Below are 15,893 nucleotides of genomic sequence, written 5' to 3' on the forward strand. Positions count from 1 at the left end.
AAAATGAACTATATGATTAAGAAGGCTCTTAGGATGGGTCAACATGGGGTCAATTCACTCTACTGTCCTATTCCGGTGCCATCCCAATGGGTGTCTTGGGCTGTCATTAAGACCGGAGAAGAGAGAGAGAGAGAGGGAATATCATTGGTAGAGATACCCATCCACATAAGAACTATGATTATGAAGGGACTATATGGACATCAGTGCAGAAGTACAGATATCTCTGTTGCTTTCTCTTTGGGGCAATATCCTCCACCCACCCAAGTCATTATTGCATTAGGTACTTAGTGACGACAGAAAGTAATGAATATTGAGTTTGAAGATCAAAACGGCAGACAGCTCACACAGTTGGTTTGGGAGTAGACAATGAAAAATTGCCTCTTTCACTAGTACTGATCTCCAATCTCATCCCCAACCAATATAATTTCTATTATGTTACCTGACTAAATGTGCTAAGATTCTTCAGTATTTAATAATTCTGAACTTTTCTAAACAGAAACATTCAGCTCCAAGATCTCTTACTGAGAGGTATGGATACACTTATGTATCTTGACAGAAGCAAGCTTAAGGTACTCAGCCCTATCACTGTCCCGTGCCATGACCACTAGCTCACCAGATCAGCTACTCAGAACTCTAAATATTGTGTATTCACCATGCAACTGTTGGGAAAGAGATGTCTTAATGCTTCAAGATAGAATATCAAGTCATTTAATCAATCAATTCCTTTTTTATTGACTTAAAAGAAAATGTCATTGTGAGTACTGTCAATTAATATCTATCTGCTAATGGCTTGATGGCTTTCTATAATATTAAATATCATAGAGGATAATCATTTCAATGGAGACTCAGAAAACGTGTTTTATCACTTGAAAATGAGATTCACTTTTTAAAGGTAAGAATCAATGGAGAAGATTGATTTATAAGAGCAGGGTTAAATAGCTCGTATTTAAAAAATCTGGCCAAATTCTGAGGTTTTCTCAGTAGAATCCCTCCACTCAGTGAAAGTAAATTCTTGAAATATATTGGGCCTACTCTCCTAGTTAAGAACCAAAGAAATATTGTCATTGCAGGAATATGTTAGGTGTCTTTAATTACATAATGGGTTTCTGTGCAGATGAGAAATTAGTCTTTTTCTGCATCATCTCAAAGAGTGGAACCAGGAGCACTGGGTAGAAATCACAAAGAGACTTTCTCAATCCTACAACAAAGAATAATAGTCTATCTTGAGAGGTAGGGAGTTCTTCCCTTAATGAAGGTCTTTCAGAAAAGACTGGGTGGAAATATACTGTTCATCTTTTTTTTTTTTATCAGGGATTCATTTTAGGGGTATGTGTTACCCTGAATGGTCTATAACTCTAAAATCTTGAAATCCTATAAGCCATTTTCAACTGATTTGTATCCCCTAAAATCATACTTTTCAGATCACATTGGAACATGATTTCATTTTTCTTCATATTTATTTATGATAGAGAGTAAATTAGCTTGAATTAAGAAAACCATGTAGAGGCAGCTAGTTGGCACAGTGGATACAGCACCTGCCCTGGAATCAGGAGGACCTGAATTCAAATCTAATATCAGATACCTAATGATTGCCTAGTTTTGTGTCCTTGGTCAAGTCACTTAACCCCATTGCCTTAAATAATTTTTTTTTTAGAAAGAAAACCATGTAAACTAGAGGTCATGCTGACACTGTATTTTTACTGATCTTGGGGAAAGATGATGTGATGATAAAGATGATAAAGGTCTTTCATTTTTAAAAGGATTATTTCAGGATCCCCTCCAAAATAAAACAAAATCATAGTCTTTCTTCTCCTAAACCAGAAAGTCAATTAGATTTTATTAAGTGGTTACTATTATGGCAGTCAATGGGCTGAACACCAGAATACAGAGAAAGGCAAAGAGAGGTCCCTGTTCCCAAGGTGCTCACTGACTTTCTTCATGTTCAAACACATATCACTTGCTTGGTAAATCAGATCAGTAGGAGCAAAAGGGTCATTTAGCCAGACCTGTGACCATTTGTATGCTAGAGGTGTTGGCCATGTTGGATCCCACTGAGCATGACAGATCTATATTTATTTCACAGTTCCCTCTGCTGGGACTCCAGTGATTCTGAGGCCAAGAGGAAATCTTAATATGCTGGAGTGTGGAGGAAGGGAGTAGGGAGTCAGGAGGATGCAATATCTCAATTGTGGAAGCTGAACACCAACATTGATTTTTAAAAATTCTCCAGAGCAAACACCTCATTACAAAACTAACAAAATGAAACATTAACATGAGAGTTAATGTTCAAAAACATGGTCCCCTGGCAGGATGCTTATTTGGTCTTGACTGACTGCCAACAGCTCAGTTTTTTATTTATTTGCACTCACAACCACCTCAGAGGAATAGAATGGGAAGCAGAGACCCAAGTAATCACCTAGATCAATCATTTATTTTGCAAATGGGGAAACTGAGGTTTAAAGAGAGTAAGTCTTTTACTTAAGTTCTTACCAATTATTCAAAACCCAGGGCTCTAGCCTTGGTTTCGTTCTATCATGTGAATACTTGATTTTTCTATGAGAATCACTTTACCTGGGTCAAAGGCAGGTGAAGAAAGGGGAGAAAAGGGGAAGAAGAGAGAAATGATGGCATACTTGGGTACAATTATACCAGGGACTGTCTATGTTGCAGAACTTTAGGTTCTCCTACAAAACTTGGAGGTGGGGGATAAGTTGAATTCCATAATGCCATAGCAATGGAATCCTAGAGGCTGTGTAACAAGATGCTCTGGGTGAACAGAATACTTCTGGTTGAAGCTCCAGGGCAGTGATCGAACGCCCATTACGGTGAGAAAACCCACCCTCGTGGACTTCAGTGTCTTAGAAAAAATACCATTTATTTATGCCATATTAGTTATGCCTCCCAGGTTCCCACATTCCCTTTCTATGTGGATCATAGATTAGATGGCTGTCAAAATGCCCTTGTCATCTAGTGGGGATGGGGGCAAGGGCATCTGGGAAAAAAACAGAATATTATTGTCCAAGAGAATATAGAAAAACAGTACCTCTCCTTCTCTTTTCTAATTCCAGTGACATCCTGGTCACTAGTATCTTACTGTATAGGGATAGCAAAGAATATTTTTTTCTCTTAAATTTAAGGACAACGATGGAGGGAGAACCAATTTCGGTTATTCTGGGCTACTCTTGGGCTATTCTGGCAGAAGCCAAGATATCCTGAACCCAGAAACAAGGTTCCTTTGGAAGAGGCAGTTTCCTCCCCCCCCCACCAAAAAAAAGATTTAATTTCTTGCTACACAAGAGATCAGCTGTTCCCTTGCTGTGATTCAAGCATTGACAAAAGCACTGTAAAAAGACTTTCAGAGCTCTTGCCTTTATTATTCTTGTAGAGCACAGAATTCTTGCTTTATTAATAAAGGAGGTTGTCACAAAGAACAGCTTTGTGGAATTTCGGACGGTACACATCCGTTTTTATTGGCTTAGTTCTGTTATGAGCTCTTGGAGCTATTTATAATGTTGTTGCACTGAAAATTCCTTTCCATATTGTCATACGCTCTCCTGCTCCAAAAATCTACCCTCCAAATTAAAACAAATTCATAGGCTTTCTTCTTTCTTCTACACCTACTTAAATTCAATTGAAGCTGGCATCTCCTGGGAATGGGTCCATCTCTTGTCCACATCTGAGATGTCTCTCTCTTCCCAGCAGGGGGAGAAAATGATGCTCTGTTTGCTCTTGGAAGTTAAGGCCATCCTTACTCCACATTCTCCGTCAGACAAGAAAACTGTTCTGTTCTCGTTTGTTTTTCCCCCCTTCCTTCTTAAGGCCATGCCTGTTCCTCTCCATGGTGATGGGAATCTTAGTAGCTTATTGTTCTTTCTTATTTTCCACAAGGTCACTTTCCTTTAAAAATTATTGATGCCTTTTCATCATAGCATTTCCTAAATTAGTCTACCCCCACGGAACCTTTCCTTGAAATGAAGACATTAAGCAAAACCAATAGCATTGGCAACATTTTTTACCCATAGTTTCCTGCCTCTTTACATAAAAGAGGACTCTATGTTGCAACATCTCTTCTCTAGGAACAAAACTGGTCCTGGCAAGTAATTCAAGTTCTGCTTTTCTTTAAGGTTTTTGGAAATATATATCTATATCTATCTATACCTATAGAGATAGATATTTTATATAGATAGATATAGATATAGATAGATATTTTATATAGATATAGATATATGTACATATATACATTTAATGTATAAATACACATGTACATCTATGCATATACATATATCGGTTATCTTTATCTTTTATCTTTTTCTCTTGATTCTGTTCACTTTGTTCATAGGAGTCTCTTTTCCTCCTATGAGTCAATTCTCATAATATAATAATATTATCCATGCCCCAATTCTCAAAAAGAATTCCTAATTCCTTTCCAGATTTTTGCTACCACACAAGACTGCTAAGGATATCTGGGTTGAAAATAGGGGTCTTAATATTTTCTGTTTGACTTACTTGGATCATATGCTCCTAGGGGGTCAAAGAGTGTGCATAGCTTAGTAACCTTCTGTAACCATACTAAACATTCTGTGTAGTAACATTCTCAATTGTTTTGTAGAGGAGTTGAGTTCCACCAATCACATATGACTGTGCCTGTCTTTCCACAGTCCTTCCAGTCTTTTCTGTTTCTGTCTTTAATCTTTGCTACTTTGGACATGGTAGATCAAACTCCTTTGCCAGAATGGCATACTGCCGGCTCAGCAACAAAATCAAAGCATACACACTTCACTAAGAATTCTAACATTATGTGAAGAGTCTTCATTCATCTGTTGAATCCATAGATAGGAGGCACAGTAGATAGAGTTCTGGGATTGTAATCAGGAAGACCTGAGTTGAAATCTGGTCTCAGATACTAGCTATGAGATTCTGTCTGCCTCAGTTTTCTCAACGGTGAAATGCGAATAATAATAGCAGGAGAGATTGTTGTAATCTCTCAGGATGAATATGAGATTGAAATGAAATGAAATTTGTGCTTGGAAGGAGCTCAATAAATGCTCGTTCCTTTCATCTCTCATAGGTTAATATAATAATTTTTATATAGCATTGTAAGGTGTGCAATGTGCTTTACTTCTGGAAACATTAAAAACAAGTTTAAATCTTAGCTGCACACTTCTGCACCATTGTTCTCCAGCCCCATGATCTATCTTAGTGGAGATGAAAGAAAGAGAACTGGGCTGTTCTTAAGGCTCAGAAGAAAATTTCTCTCATTTTTATATTAACCTGAAAAAGACTTCCAAATAATTTAACTGAAACCTTGGAGTATTGGGATGGGGAGAGCAGTGGACCAGTTTTCCTTTCAACCACACTATCTGCCTTTTTAACTGGAACCCTAGAATGGTAGGTAGAAATTGAAATGGCACATTTGAAATAAAAGAAGACCTTTCCTCAGCATCAGTGCTGGAGACCACCTAGTCATCCCAATTCCATTGTGCAGGGCTTTCCTCTTCAGAAATGAGGAAATAACCTGGAGGTGGAGGGACCTGACTGTTTTCCAAGAATTATAAATTCTTAAATTCAAGTCTCACATGACACATAATCTTTGTTACTTCTCCCACCATCTCCGGGGGAAAACTAAAAAATTAAATATATATATATATATATATATATATATATAATCTTTGCTCGTTATAGTAAGTACATGAAGGCCTAGAAGAATTTTGTTTCCCAAATTTTATCCTGCATATATAAGAACAGAAATAATCTTCCATGTATTTATAAATGTTCATTTGCATTAAGCAAATGATGGTCATATTATGTTCACTGGTTCCAATCCTCCTCCAAAGAGGTGAACTCAGCTGAATGAGTTAATTCTCTGGAATTGAAACTGCTAATGGGCCCTGGGAGAATTTAAAAACAAAATTACAAGTGTTTTTCCACTTTCAAAGTGATCAGAAGAGAGTTGCCCTAGGTACTTCATTTTTCAGACACTGTCAAATTCAAAGATTTTATTCTAAAAATAATTACAGAAAAATCTATAAAGTGCATTTGGCTTTGACAGAACTGCAATGAACAAACTTTTTTTTGTCACTTCTGTGACTTTATACATATTCTCATATAGGTCACAAGGCTAACTTTTCAAGTCTTGGGAATAAAAAAAAGGGCTCATTTGCTTTCTTCAGAACCTGAGTGGAGAACTGGCAATTATCCAAAGAATTCAGTCCATTCAGGCAACCAAACTGGGTTGTTTCTTTACTCCTTATTGGCTGTCAACACAGTTGAAATTCACAGAACAGCAGCTAATATTTAAATTCTCTTCCAGCTGTGTAGACATGCTAAAGGGAGATCTGAGGCAAACCTGACCTAGATCCTTCCTCTGTTTATATCAAATATCAGGTAAACCCATCTCAAATCGAAAATCATGTATTAAATGGCTACAGTAGACCAAGCCAACTCCATGCTATGGACTCAAAGAGAAAAACTCAATGTCTTCAAGTTTCTTTTATGTTTTACTATTTCAAAAATGAGACAATGGTATTCCTTACTGAACTTTAGGGTTCACTGGCTTGGCATTCAATACATTAGATTCATAAACATTTATTAGGCATTAATTAGGAACAAGGACCATGGTAAATGATGAAAAGAGAAAGAGCCTTATCAATTCTATCAGCTTTAAGGCTATATATCACTTAATAGAGGTGGCTAAATGGGTTGGACATTGGACTTGGAGTGAAGTAGAGCAGAGTCCAGATCAGACCTTTAATGCTTACTAGCTGTATGACCCTGTGAAAGTCATTTAACCATTGTCTGCCTCAGTTTCCTCAACTTACTATTGAGATAATAAAAACCACCTAAATCCCAGGGTTTTTGTGAGGATCAAATCAAATTATATTTTTAGAGCATTTAGCAGAGTATCTGCACACAGTAGGCAATTAATAAAGGTGGGGAGTCATTGCAGGGAACACATATTTGACAGAGGTAGCAGGAAACCACATATGTGAAGAATAAATCATAAATGAGTCACTGAACATTTCTATTGTCATCTCTCAAATGGAATCTGTAATGCTTAGATCAAGAGTTTGTTGTGCTATTAGGCCTAAAGTGCTTTATAATCAACAAAGGACGCAGATCAGAAATTATAACTCTGTGTCTAATTTGTATATACTTCTGTCGCCTTAAAAATGTAGGTGTTGTTTCCTCCTTTAGAATGTAAGGTCCTTAGGGGGCATCTAGGTGGTACAGTGGATAGAGCACCGGGCCTGGAGTCAGAGGACCTGAGTTCAAATCCAGACTCAGACACTTAATAATTACCCATCTGTGTGGCCTTGGGCAAGTCACTTAACCCCATTGCCTTGCAAAAACAAAGAGAATGTAAGTTCCTTGAGGAAAGGGACTATTTTTTTTGGTTTCGTTCATAGATAATAACACTTAGCAAATTGCCTGATCCATATTAAGTATTTAATAATTCATTTTTATTAGTTCATTAAGGGATCAGCATGATCATGGGAAAGTCATTTAGCCCATTTGGGTCTCAATTTTCTCTGCTGCAAAATGGTTCTAACAATAGCCATTAGCATCTACCTCCTAGGATTGTTGAGAAGATCAAATAAGGTCACATATTTAAATGGCTTCTGTAAAACTGAAGGTGGTATAAAAAAGCTGGCATTGTTATCAAAGGGAGTGAGGAAGGACTCTGAAATGGTATTGAAAATTAGAACGTGCTTCTTTGAGAGAATGGTGATATAAAATTTGGTAAGTTAAAAGCAGTTCTCTGAAGAAAGATGATGGCATGCTGGGACTCACCTAGTATTGTCTGTCTTAAGGGCAATGTCTTTCTTTGGCAAGTCCCAAAGTTAGCAGCTCAGCCCCATATGTTGCTCTCTAGGAAGATTTCCCTATTTTTCTTCCATGCACCCCACCTCCTTCTGCCTGCCATGGATGGCAGCTTTTGTGTTCTCCCATCTCACCAATTACTATAGGGATTTCCCAGCCACCTGGAGAACTTGGAAGGAGAATGGGGTTGTATTCTCAGGGTGGGGATACACTCAATGAATGTTGTCTGGACAGGTTCCCCATTTGGATTGTACAGATGCAAAGGACACTACCCACAAAACAAAGAGTACGTGACATGGATCCCAAGAGAATATGGCTTCAGACAGTTGAAAGGCAATAGAGAAAAGACCAGAGAATGCAGTCCAATATCTCCAAGGATTTCCCCTTGGAAAGAAAAAAAATTTCCCTGGGACATTTTCTTGGCAGGCCAACTTAACCTGCCCTGCCTGATTGCCCTCTTTAGGCTAATCTGTTCTGTTTTGCATGATTGGCCTCCAAAGAATGCTTTCACAGTTCTGATTGGCTAATGCAATCATCCTTGCTGTTATATGTTAACAAGGTGAATCTTCTCAGGGGCTGTCCTGCAGGGACTCACCTGGCACCTCGCTCTTGTTAACTCTTACAATGTCAAAAGTTCACCTGGCCATGTGTTCCTTCTCCCAGTCCTCTGTTTGGGATCTGATTTGACTCAAAGCCTTGGCAAGACAGCAGTCATGTTGGCTATAACGATGCAGACCGTTCTAAGGACAAGATCAACTACCTTGAAAAAAAAAAAAAGAAACTTGGGGCTCATTTCTGGTGGAAATTGAAGTTTTGAAAGCTTTTAGAAAAATTTAAAAATAATTATCAGTTGGTTAATATGAACCTTTTGGAATTGACCTCTGCTACTTAGCATATTGTGCATACACACTGATAGACACTCCACCCAGCCTCCTCACCTAAAATATATTTAGGACTCATGAATCATTAGATCTGCATTACTTCAATCATGGTAATTTCTCTGTTATTTAAAAAAAACTTTTTCCTTTCAACTTTCCCTTGACCTTTATATCTCTTCAAGTTCTTTCATCTTTCTTCTCTCTCCTTTACAACCAAACTTCTTAAAAGGATAGTATACCCTAGCAATTCCCAAACTGTGTATGCTAAGGCTTTTCTGGGGACAGACATGGGATTATTATAAGGAGTACATGGATTTTCTGTTCACATTGGAAATGAATGATTTTGGGTTCAAGCAGAATGATGAATTCACACAATGACCCAGAGTTATGGGGGACAGATAGAATTTATCACACTTCTCCAAGTGGGCAGAGTTCCAAGAACTAGCAAGGTTTTGAAGGCAAGGAAAAACTTTTAAGTAGAGAGGCATGGAAGGAAGGGTGAGCTGGGAGAGATTGGGGAGAGTTTAGCAGGGATATCTTCATATAAGTGGTTTATATCAATACGGCAACAAGGAGGAGAGGACTATTTTCTCCAATCCTCATGATTTCTCAAACCTCCAAAATAGGAATTATGAATGAGAAATGAAGCAATTTCAGTTATCTCCATCATCTAAATCATTAAGAACTCCAATAAGGTTAAAAAAAATCCAACGAACTAGTAAGGGACAAATCGAATTATCCCTAACTCACTCTCCCTCCCAGTCCATATGGGAGGGGCCGTAGCCACTGACTCAAAGACTTTTAATAGAAACAATACCACTCTATTCTCCCAAGGTTAGAGAAAATCAAAAGGCAGAAGCTTGTTTTGTCTGAGATAACAATACAGGACAACTTTATGTGGTAAGAGAGTTCAATCTGAAAACTGAACAACAAAGGGATGGATATCTGTGTGTGTGATGGGTAGTAATTCAGAAAGCCTGAAGGAAAGACCTTGGTTAAAACAAATGGGGAGGGTATCTATGTGTGATTGGTGGCAATTCAGTAAACCTGAAGGAAAGACCCTGGAGAAAAAAAATTTGCAGCTAACCAGTACAGGAGAAAGCTGAGAAGACTTTAAGGTTCAATCACCAGGGAAATTACTCTGAAATAAGGAGCCAGGGGAAAGAGTAGAAGTACTAAAGATTTCAGAAGGAAGAGACCTGGAGCAAAATGGAAGGGATCATGCCTCCATGTCAGCTAAAAGAGTACAGGCATCTGTGAATAAATATTGTAAGACAGAGGACAATGAATCAATAGTAAATGAGGTAGGGGACTTCAAAATTCAAAGAGAGCATGGAACCATAGGAGGATATTATTGAATGCTTTAAAAGAGAAATAAGGGTTGTGAACAGTAGAAATAATTACTATAATAATAATAATAATAATAATAATAATAATAAGCTTGAATCCATGGTAGCAAATCTCATAAAAGTAACCAGAGAGAAAAACTGATTGGGAATGCAAATACACAGAGATGTGTAGGGCAATATGATAGGTGAGAATAAAAAAAACAAAAAAAAAACACGATCTCTATGCAACCAAAACATTTTTATCTTAAATACAGGATCCATAGAGACAACTTAATCAGTATAGATCTCCCAGAAGAACATAAGTCAAAAAATCTGAACACCATAATGCAAGAAATAATATCAGAAATACACCCAGACACAGAAATCAAAATACCAGTCAAAAGAATGTAGTGATTGTATTCAGAGGGGGGGAAAAATAAACCAAACCACTGTGCAGGAAAAATCCATAGTGTTAAGGAAATAATTTAAACAACAAATAGTAAATTTTGTAGAGTTCTAGGAGAAGAAACTTCAAAAGTAAAGGAAAGGAATTTCAAATAATTTAAGACTATTTTATATCTACTAGAAATTATAGGAAAGAATGGAATAGTGTGTCAAAGAGCAAGATAGCTCTAAATGAAACCACCCAAAATGTACCCTGCAAAGCTGAACCTACAATTAGTGAAAAGAAAGCCAGACCTTAAAAACTAACTTGTTTCTCAAACACCCCAGACAACAGAATAGAAAGAAAAATCATTTGTTTCTCAAACACTCCAGACAACAGAACAGAAAGAACAGAACAACCATAAAACAAGAAAGGTAATTAAGAGACTGTTTTCTAAAAGTACATAAGAAAACAGAAGTCAAATCCAATTCACTTGCAAGTCAAGATATCACATTCTAGGGGTGGCTAGGTGGTGCAGTGGATAAAGCACCGGGCCCTGGAGTCAGGAGTACCTGGGTTCAAATCCAGTCTCAAACACTTAATAATTACCTAGCTGTGTGGCCTTGGGCAAGCCACTTAACCCCTTTTGCCTTGCAAAAACCTAAAACAAACAAAAAAACCAAGATATCACATTCTAGATTCTCTTCAAGAACAAAGGACAAATAACAATTTGTGAGAAGTAGTAACTGCCCCATTTGGGCAATACTGTCTTTCTTCCCTTCCTAAACTTCCTCCCTTCCTTTCTTTCTCCTTTCCTTGCTCCCTCTGTCCCTTCCTTCCTCCCTCCCAGACCTGTCTGTCTAGCCACTTGACTCAGAAGGCTCTGGAGGACAGAGTCTGGTGACTTTGCACATAAATCCAAGCATCTTTTTTTTTTTTAAGACTTTTGCAAGGCAATGGGGTTAAGTGGCTTGCCCAAGGCCACACAGCTAGGTGATTATTAAGTGTCTGAGGTCGGATTTGAACTCAGATCCTCCTGACTCCAGGGCCAGTGCTCTATCCATTGTGCCACATAGTGGCCCCTAAATCCAATTATCTTAAAAGTCAAGACACCACCTTGCTGATGTCATTGCTTCTCTTTGAGAAGGAAGGACAAATAACAGCTACAAGATGACAAGGATAAAAACAGGAGTCAAATACAAGTGATGGTTAAAAAATAAAATTGAAACATCAGAGACTAAATATCATAGCACTTTGTCTAGGGGCAAAATAATGATTTTGGGGGGGTTCTTCTTGTTTATTTTCTTTTTTTCAGGGTGAAGGCTGGGGGAGCCAAGCTACCAGGAATCTCAGAGTACATAAAAAAAGACAAGGAAGGAGGAAGATAGAGAATTGTGATATATCTTAATCAAATCAAAGGTTAACAATGAGGGGAAAATAATTCTGGTAATCTTTACAAAATAATATTTATTTTTCTAACTACATGCAAAGACAGTTTTCAACAATAATTTTTTTGATTTTGAGTTTTACATTTTTCTCCCTCCTTCCCTCCCTTCCCCTCCCCCTCCCCCTGACAGAAAACAATCTAATAAAGGTCATATGTATATAACTATGTTAAATGTCCATATTAATCATGTTGTGATAGAAGAATAAAAAAACATGATTGGAAAAATATAATATGTAAGACAACTTAAAAAATGAAGATAGCAAGCTTTGATATGCATTTAAACTCCACAGTTCCTTCTCTGAATATGGAAGTCATTCTCTATCCCAAGTCTTTTAGAATCGACTTTGATTATTGTATTGCTGAAATGATCAGGTCCATCAAAGTAGATCATCATACAATGTTACTGCTAATTTATACAGTGTTCTTCTGGTTCTACTCACTTCACTTAGCATCAGTGCATGCAAGTCTTTCCAAACTTTTCTGAAGACCTATTCTTCATAATTTCTTATAGAACAATAGTGCTCCATTACATTCATATTCCATAGTTTGTTCCACCATTCTTCAATTGATGGGCATCCTCTCAATTTCTAATTCTTTGCCACTACAAAAAGAACGGCTATAAATATTTTTGTACATGTGATTTTTTTACTTTTTGGGCGGATCTCTTTGGGACTCAGATCTAGTAGTGGTATTGCTGGGTTGAAGAGTATGCCCTTTGGGCATAATTCCAAATTGCTCTCCAGAAAGGTTATACCAGTTCACAACTCCACTAAAAATGCATTAGGGTCCCAGTTTTCCTATTTTCCCTCCAATATTGATCATTTCCCCTTTTCAGTCAAATTGGTCAATCAATAGGTGTGAGGTGGGCGTCTCAGAGCTGTTTGAATCTGTTTCTTTCTAATCAAGAGCAGGAAGACAATAGAATAGATTAAATGCATATTAGCAAAAAATCAAAGATTTTCAGTGAAGGGAGTATAGTAGTCTTTCAACAATAGGAGAGCCTATGGAAGAATAGACAGGGAGGCAAAATGGAAGGAATGAAATAAGAAAAAAAAAAAGAAAGGAAGAGATATTGTTTTAGAAATGAGATAGAATAACCTAAATGCAAACTCCCATATGGGAAACTAAATGATCTATAAAGGAATATGGAGTCCTTGAAGTCAGTAGGTAGAGATTTTATATTTAGAGAATTTGTCCATCTTGCCTTAGGAGAAGGGGCATTAGAATTGCCTAGAAACAACTGACATCCAGAAAAGTGGATGAGCAAAACACAGAGCAGGACACAGAGCAGGACACAGAAAAGAAATTTCATGGCAAATAGGAAATAAATGACCAGAGGGCAGGGCTAATAATCAGGCATATAAGATGTTTATGATGATGAAGCAATATCCTCTCTATCATATCTAGGAATTGGCATTCCAAAGAATGAGACAACAGGAAAAAACAGGAGGCAAGATCTACACAATAATAACAGAGAGTACTTAGAAGAGAGAACCCCAAAATTACCTTAGAAGCTTTAATTCGAGAAGACTACAGAGAATAAGGAATAACCAAATGAGTATGATGTCCATAAATCAAGGAGTAAAAGATTAGAATGGACGAGAAGATGAAGTAAATAATGAAGATGAGGAAATGAAGTATTTTATATTAAAAATGCCTAAAATTTAAGAATTAAAAAATGTTGATGGGATAGAGAGGCTGAGTGTTTTATTTAAAAGAAGAAAAAAGGGGAACAAGTAAATAACTAGATAAAAGAAAGAAAAGCTAGGTAAAGAAGGTAAAACTTTAAAGTAGGTAGAGCTAAAAGAACTGAAGAGACAAATGAAAAGAGGAAATACTATTTTTTAAAAGGGGGAAATGAAAGAATATATAAATCTAACTCATAACTTTATATATATATAAATGGATTAAATATCCCAATAAAATGAAAAAGAGTGGCAAATTAGATAAGGAAAAAACAAAACTCCGCAATGTTGCTTGTAGGAGGAACTCTAAGGAATAAAAAAGGAATGGCAAATAAAAAATTTATTTTGCATCAGGTAAATTCAAAAAGTCAGGAGTTGGAATTATGGTATGAGGAAAAAATTTAAAAGAAAATTTATATTATGAAAAGAAACAAAAAAGGAAACTACATTATGTTGAAAAGAAACATAGACAGGAAACCAATGTCAATCATAATTTTGCATACCCCAAATACCTTAGTAACTTAGTTCTTAAATAGATGTGTGTGTGTCTGTGTGTGTGTGTGTGTGTGTGTGTGTGTGTGTGTGTGTAGAAGAAGAATCTCTTACCAAAAATGGCTATAGTGTAGGGCACAGTGATATTTCAACAAACATAAAAAAGCAGAAATTAGCAAATCACTTTCCTTACAGAATATATTGCAATCAAAATAGTAGTCACTGTAGGAAATGCAAACAAAAGAAGCAGACCTAAACGAAAACTTAGCAAATGAAATCCTTTATAATGAATAGGTCAAAGAACAAATCATAGAAACAATAATTTTATGAAAGAATTTGGTAATGATGAAACAAAATACTCAAGCTTCTGGAACTGAACTAAAGGAATCCTCAGGAGAAAAATTATATCCCTATACACTTGCATTTAAAAAAATAGAAAAAAGAGGATTAATTAATTGAATATGCATTTTTCAAAATTAGAAAACAAGGAGTCCATGAATTGGTATGTGGATCCATAAATAAGCACACTGTGCTTCTGCAGACTGAAAAAATATGTCTGGCACATATGTGTTCCCCCTACTTTTTTTTAATGCGTGTAGTTTGGGTTATGGTTGATGGAGTTCAAATTCATTTGAAAGGATTACTGAATTAATGGTAACTTTTTTGTCTGTGCACATTTTCTCAATCAGCAAATACTCATAGTATAAATTCTTTTTAATATTGTGAGGAGGAGGGAATCTGTAAAACCTTTTTTGATATTCAAAAAAGGTTCATACTTGCAAAGACTGGGAAGCACAGATTAATGCATGCTGCATTCTTTATCGCTTATTTGCTCCACAAAGTCCTCTGAAATTTTGATGCTATTCCCACAACTATACTGAAATAGTTTCCCCTCACCCCCACCCCACCCACAGTAATCTCCTAAATGACTTTTGCAGAGAACCTGTGTTGAAAGCAAGTATTGGGTTTTGGAATTGGCTATTATCTTCATTCCATCTATTCCATGCACAGTTTCTAACATAGTTCTAATTCTCCACACTTTTTTTCTTTTTAGCATTATTTTTAGCCTCAGTACAGGGCTTTAATGTTCTAATAATATAATTATTGGGCAGTTAGATAGCACAGTGGATAGAGCACTGACCTTGCAGTAAGGAGGATGGGAGTTTGAGTTCAGCCTTAGATACCTGATACTCATTAGCTATGTGCCTTTGGGCAAGTCACTTAAACCTGATTGCTTCATATCCAGAGTTATTTCCAGTCATCCTGATTCATATATGGCCACTGGATCCAGATGGCTCTGGAGAAAGTGAGACTGGTGACTTAGCGCAGCACCGTCTCACTCAAATCCAATTCATGTGCTTGTCATGGCATCACCTCCCTGATGTCATGGTCTTTGAGAACAAAGGACAAATATCATCATCAATACAATTATTACATGACAAAAGTATCTTCTGAATTAATCCATAGCTCCTTAACATTGGTTCCACATTTGTGACAGAAAGGGTTATAATGCTGCACAGACTTAATGTGTTAGCTCAAATCTGTCCCACAATGACATCTGTAAATGAGGATTTAATGATTAAAAAACGTATAACCCAAGATTAGTATACTTATAACCTTAGATTATACACAATTACATATATGATTTAGAACCCAAGATTATAATCCAAGAATATTATACTTTTAACCCAAAATATATATATACTATTACTATATGCATATGTGAAAAAAACATCAGCATAGATAAAGGAAAAGAAAAGTAAGAGATAATGGAGACTAGTTGCCCAATGGAGGAGACTCCAATGACTAGAAAGCTGGCTGGCTGGGGAAGTCGTGCCATAGCACAATCTTCAGGGT

At 36.8% G+C, this 15,893-nt stretch overlaps 2 long non-coding RNA genes across 2 annotated transcripts in view; one reads left to right on the forward strand and one right to left on the reverse strand.

Annotated features, from left to right (window-relative positions):
• The window catches only part of LOC141496310 (uncharacterized), a 42,287-nt gene extending 37,718 nt beyond the window's left edge, over positions 1-4,569 (reverse strand). Inside the window, exon 1 of the long non-coding RNA XR_012470997.1 lies at positions 4,507-4,569. This is a non-coding gene — a long non-coding RNA (uncharacterized LOC141496310). The remainder of the gene's footprint in view (positions 1-4,506) is intronic.
• LOC141496311 (uncharacterized) lies at positions 2,763-13,482 on the forward strand. The gene is made up of 3 exons (XR_012470998.1): positions 2,763-2,825; positions 11,728-11,858; positions 13,267-13,482. It is a non-coding gene; the product is annotated as an uncharacterized LOC141496311 (long non-coding RNA).
• Positions 13,483-15,893: the final 2,411 nt, after the last annotated feature.

This window comes from Macrotis lagotis, chromosome 8 (assembly GCF_037893015.1).
Source record: "Macrotis lagotis isolate mMagLag1 chromosome 8, bilby.v1.9.chrom.fasta, whole genome shotgun sequence".
Lineage (NCBI taxonomy): Eukaryota > Metazoa > Chordata > Mammalia > Peramelemorphia > Peramelidae > Macrotis > Macrotis lagotis.